This window comes from Lichenostomus cassidix, chromosome 4 (genome assembly GCF_008360975.1).
Source record: "Lichenostomus cassidix isolate B80296 chromosome 4, HeHo_3.0, whole genome shotgun sequence".
NCBI lineage: Eukaryota > Metazoa > Chordata > Aves > Passeriformes > Meliphagidae > Lichenostomus > Lichenostomus cassidix.
The window spans coordinates 3,095,977-3,101,493 of NC_139484.1; the positions used below are offsets into that span (position 1 = coordinate 3,095,977).

Consider the following 5,517-nt stretch of genomic DNA (forward strand, 5'->3'; position numbering starts at 1 on the left):
CGCTCTCTCCACCATTCGGGTATTTCCGGTAGCACCTGCAGAAGCAGACTTGCGCTGTCCCTTTTCACTGTAACCTACTTATTAATCTCCCCGTTATTAGCGCCCTATAACAGAGCCCCTGGGAGAGGCGGGGCTAAGGCACGAGATGTTGCGGGCGCTGAGGCAGAAGGACGGACGGGATCCACAACCTACAGCGCTGCCTTCGCGGCACCTTCGGAAGCGCCACAAACCTTTTGTCACATAATAACGTCTGATATTGCGACAAATATACATAGCAGTTAAGCAACCGCTCTCTCCTTGTGCTTTTTCACTACTGTAATGTCCCCGTGCGGGGTGCGCCGTTCCCGGAGGCACCGCATTGCCGGGAAGATGCACCGGGCGTGAGAGCGAGCTCTGGGATGACAGCGAGCCCCTGCCAGGAACTCGCGGGAGGAATACCCACAGACTTGTAATGTTTAGTGTTTCCGAATGCATTTAGTCTGCGTTTGGCAGTCGAAAGGTCCCCGGTGGGGATGCACCGCTGCCGGAGGCACCGCAATACCGGGACGATGTGCGGAGCCGAGGGAGCAAGCTTTGAACCCAACTCCCGAGCTCAAATACCCGCTTAACATAAAGTCCTCTCACCAAGGACGTACCCAAAACCGAATAAATAACTATAAACACTACACTCGATCTTAGCCAAACGGCCGAGCGGCGATGGCAATCTCCTTCCCCCACTCCCGGCGGCACCCCGCTCGACAAACACACACCTCGCTGTCTCCCCCGCGCCGCCCCGCACCTCCTTTCCAGCAATTTAGAGACTCTTTCCCGCTGTGTTCCCGCACTGTCAGCACATGTTTCTGAAGCACTGACCCGAAATCACGGCGGTGCTCTGTGTCTCTAATATGCATCACCCCGCCGCTCCGGCCGGCCGCGCTGGAAGCTCGTGAGGCGCTGGGAGCTCCGGGAGAGGCGGAAAGGCTCGGGAGCTGCAGGAGATTTTTCATGGATTCTCGGCGCGGCCAGCGGGGCCGGGCAGGCCGGCAGAGGCACGGCAAAGGTGCCGCGCTCGGGCTTTTGGCCACTCGGACCATGCAGTTGGATTTGCCGAGTCGGGGCTGAGAGGAGCTGCGGGGATTTGTGTGGGGAAAAATGGAAAAAAGGTCTTTTTTCGGGGACTCAGGAAAGGCTTGAAACCCCATTTCCCCCCGCGCCCCCCGCGCACCGAGGCCTAAACTCTGCAAATCCCCCAATAAAGCTCTCAAGATGCCATTCGCGCCGCTAAGGAATCGAGTTTGCCTCACCGATCTTCATCCGCCATGATGCCGCCGATCGCTGCGCGCAGTGATCTAATTTGCATGGCCGGACCTATTTTCCCCAGATGCCATTCATGTGGGATTGTGCTTTAATTTGCATGACCCCGCCCCTTTACCGAGACTGCAATTCGCGCCGCGTTTCGGCTAGTTTGCATAACTCCGCCCATTTTCCCCAAGATGCCGTTCACGCATGAGGTAATCCAAATTAGCATAACCCCACCTCTTTCTCCCACGATGCCGTTCGAGCATGAGGTAATCTAAATTAGCATAACCGCGCCCCTTTCTCCCAAGATGCCGTTCGAGCATGAGGTAATCTAAATTAGCATAATCCTGCCCCTTTCTCCCAAGATGCCGTTCGAGCATGAGGTAATCTAAATTAGCATAACCCCGCCCCTTTCTCCCAAGATGCCGTTCGCGCATGAGGTAATCTAAATTAGCATAACCCCGCCCCTTTCTCCCAAGAGGCCGTTCGAGCATGAGGTAATCTAAATTAGCATGACTCCGCCCCTTTCTCCCAAGAGGCCGTTCGCGCATGAGGTAATCTAAATTAGCATAACCCCGCCTTTCTTTCCCAAGATGCCGTTCACGTGTGAGGTAATCTAAATTAGCATAACACCGCCCCTTTCTCCCAAGATGCCGTTCGCGCATGAGGTAATCTAAATTAGCATAACCCCGCCCCTTTCTCCCAAGATGCCGTTCGCGCATGAGGTAATCTAAATTAGCATAACCCCGCCTTTTTTCCCAAGATGCCTTTTGCACATGAGGTAATCTAAATTAGCATAACCCCGCCCCTTTCTCCCAAGATGCCGTTCGTGCATGCGGTCATCTATTTAGCATAACCCTGTCCCTTACTCCCATGAAGCCACTCCCGCCCGGCGTTCTCTCATTTGCATAACCACTCCTGCCCCCCAAACCCCACCCATGCCCTTCTAATTTGCATATTCCCTTATGAGGCGCGGCTCGGGCCAACGCCGCTCTGCCGGGCAGGTTCGGGACAGCGGGGATCGGGGATTTCTTGCCCCTTTTTGAGGCTTTTCGGGGGCAGCAGAGGGCTGCGGTAAGAGCAGGGGAGGGGGGAAATCCCGGGGAGGACGCGGGGAACGCCCGAAAATCCCGCAAAATTGTCACATCGCCCCCAAAATTCCTGAGGAAACCGGAGAGGGTCGGGAGGGGCTTTAGGGAATTTTCCGGCTTTGGGGACTCCGGGATCTCCTAGGTCACCCCAGGACCTCCCAGCCGCTGCCGAAGCGGCTGTGATGAGGCTCTGCACCTTTTTTACTTTACAAATAAACAAAATCCGTGTTTTTAAAAAGAATTGAGATTTTTATTTGCATCGTAGAAACATCCGCGGTCAAAGAGCTGCAAAAAGAAAGCCGTGCGGCTCCCCCGCCCCGCTGCTCACCTCCTGCACATGTTTATGTGACAAAACCGCCCCAAATCCCCTCCCAGATTCATTTAAATGACATTAATGTCCTCTATTACCCTGATATAAATCGGAAACCCCCTCAGAAAGCGGCGAGATTGTTGCCCGAACCGAGGAAACACAAAACAACCGAAGTTATTTTATGCGGCGCTTTATTGAGGGCCCTGGGGACCTGGGACTCGCGTCCAAAAGTCAGAGCCCCAACCTGCTACAAAATCACTGAGTATATATATGTTTTCTTTCCAAATTGCTTCATCTCAACGAATTTGATTTCTAGACACATCTACCTGATTTATGATTACATTGTGACTTTGTTTTTCGTTAACTGAACATTCTTTATTATCATTAATCTACTACACCCTATTAGATAAGTCACACACTCCACTTAGCAGATTACTTAAATAAACAAACTGTTCTATAGCTACATTCCTTAGACAAGTCTTTCTACCCTCATCAGTATGCTCTATTGATCCTTTTGATCGCTACTGGCAACTTCGCTACACAACACTGTTTACACTCAGGCCTACTGATCCCTCCAAGCCTTAGCCTGACTACTACTAAAGTCTTTATTCATGGTTTTGCAACAAGATCACGGAGTTGTACCCAAATAGCACGCAAAAGCACGGGGGAAGCGCCGCCATTTCGCCGCACCCTGCGAGGGGCAGGGAGGAGAGAATCACAGCCGCCCGAGCTTTGGCAGCTTCTCAGGGGTCCGGAGAGCTGCGGTTTACCCTTAACTGCGGATAATCACGTTTACTCGGGTTTAAATCTGTTTTTAACCGACCAGAGGTCCCTGGCGGGGTGCACCGTTCCCGGAGGCACCGCAATACCCAGCCCATGCGCAGGGCGGAGGGAGCAAGCTCCGGATCCAACTCCCGAGCCCAAAAATCCTGTAATATAAAGTCCTCCCATCGAGGACGTATCAGATATTGAACTGATAAGAATAGATACTACACTTGATCTTAGCCAAAAAGGCAAGGAACGATACACAGGGAATTCCAAACGCGGTCCCCACCCGCTCTCACCCCTGACTCGCCCACCGCCCTCGTGTTGTTCCTGAGCTCCTCCCACGCTGCATTCCGTGCTCCCCTGCCCGCGCCTCACAAGCACAGAGCCCTGGAACCCCGCAAATCTCACAGCCATCCTTCCGAGCAGCCCCTTTGTGCTGTCACTGTAGAATCCGCACAGCCCCACCCCTGGCTCTCCCTCCCGTCCGCATTCGGGTTCTGCCCTGGAAAAGAGGGGGCACCGGGAGAGGCGCCGGGAGAGGCGCCGGGAGAGGCGCCGGGAGAGGCACTGCGGCCATGGGGGCGGGCGGGAGCGGAGCCGCAGCCGGTGGTACGGCTTGTGTCCCTGCGGGCAGCGGCAGTGTGTCTGTGAATCATCCCCAAAGCCGCCTGCCTCCCCGCGCCCCGCTGAGCCTGCTCGGGTGTCCCAGCGGGGTCCTGTCAGGGACAGATCACCTTTGCTTTTTCTAAGGTCTGTGATGAATAGTTTAGAAAAGTGGCAGCGAGATTTTTCGTAATTGTAATTTATTTGCGTTTGAAGTGTGAAGCGTGTGTCATTGTTTTGTGCTTTTTAGCAGTTTCCATGCGAGGATAAATGCGGTGGAAGAAGGCAAATGAAGCCAAGAGGCTGGACTAGGATGCTGCAGGCCCATGACAAGCACAGGTCAGAAAATAATTAAAACCCCAGGTTATAAAAATACCAAAGTAAAAGCCCAAAGGGTATTGTGAGCTGCTAGACCATGCTCAGAGAAATCCCAAACACCTGTCCTGTTTTCCTATTGTCAGTTGAACATGCAAAAATCTAAGAGTTGCCCCAAGGATCCTGTCAGTGGGAGGTGGTCATGGGATAACCTGTTTTTGAAGGCATTTTCCACACCCTTAAAAGTGTGGATCGGTGTAGCGTTCGGTACGAGCCGGGCTGCAGTTGCATTCCAAAAAGCGTGTTCTTCGGTCACTAAAATTTCTGGGTTTTTGGTGGGTTTTCCTGAAAAATGCCTTGTGTCCGTCTGAGCTTTGCTTTGCAAAGCACTGAACGATTTTTATGGTTCTGCAGGGACCTCTGCCTGGAATGTCCTGGGTGTCCCGGTTCAGCTGCCTAGGGTGGCATGAAGGTGGTGCTGAAGATGCCAATCCTCAAGGCCCTGGATAAATTTTGGCTGCAGGAGCTGCCAGCAAGCAGGCTCTTCAGAGGCAGAGCTTCCCAGGATGGGAAGACTGTCATTGTGGCAGTTTCCAAAGCAGTATCCAATGTGACTAGTTGCAGAGCTCTATAAAACAAGTGTGACATTTCTTACAGTTTTGGTCCCAGTGGGTCTAAGGTGGCTTTTATTAAACTGGAGAGCCAGATGTTTTAGTCCTGCTGAGAGAGTTCAGCGTCACCTTATGAAGCAAGGAAAAGCTGCGTGGTAAGTGCAGGCTGATGCAATTTATTTTAGCTTATTACTCCCCATGATTCCTTTAATAAATAAACTCCTAATGAAAAGTGTGAATGTGTTAATTATTTCTCTGTTTGATCAGCAATAGAATGCATTACTAAACATTTGTGGGAGAGGCACGGGGAGCAGCAGAAGGGAGAAGGGTGTGGAAGACAGAGCCCAGTCCCAAGGCGGGTTGCTGGCGGTGGCATAGGAGGGGATGTCAGATACAGGTAAATGTGTACAGGGTGCAGAGCCCCAGGGTAGCGCCTCTGCTGGGGGAGTGAGAGCGTGTCCAGGACAGGTGGGGTATGGAGCGGCGAGCCCTAACCGGGATGGGGGGGTGAACCCGTGGGATATGGGCAGAGTCCTGGCTA

At 52.8% G+C, this 5,517-nt stretch overlaps 1 long non-coding RNA gene and 2 other non-coding genes across 4 annotated transcripts; 1 reads left to right on the top strand and 2 right to left on the bottom strand.

Moving 5' to 3' along the window:
• Positions 1 to 507: 507 nt before the first annotated feature.
• On the bottom strand, positions 508 to 698 carry LOC146437699 (U2 spliceosomal RNA). Its single transcript, XR_014852136.1, has one exon. It is a non-coding gene; the product is annotated as a U2 spliceosomal RNA (small nuclear RNA).
• A 2,816-nt stretch (positions 699 to 3,514) lies between these two features.
• On the bottom strand, positions 3,515 to 3,704 carry LOC146437700 (U2 spliceosomal RNA). The gene has a single exon (XR_014852135.1). It is a non-coding gene; the product is annotated as a U2 spliceosomal RNA (small nuclear RNA).
• A 389-nt stretch (positions 3,705 to 4,093) lies between these two features.
• LOC146437701 (uncharacterized) lies at positions 4,094 to 5,211 on the top strand. Of its 2 annotated transcripts, XR_014851954.1 has the most exons (3): positions 4,094 to 4,197; positions 4,301 to 4,389; positions 4,780 to 5,211. It is a non-coding gene; the product is annotated as an uncharacterized LOC146437701 (long non-coding RNA). The 2 variants fall into 2 exon arrangements; XR_014851953.1 differs by lacking the exon at positions 4,094 to 4,197 and having other exon boundaries at positions 4,215 to 4,389.
• The last annotated feature ends 306 nt before the right edge of the window (positions 5,212 to 5,517 follow it).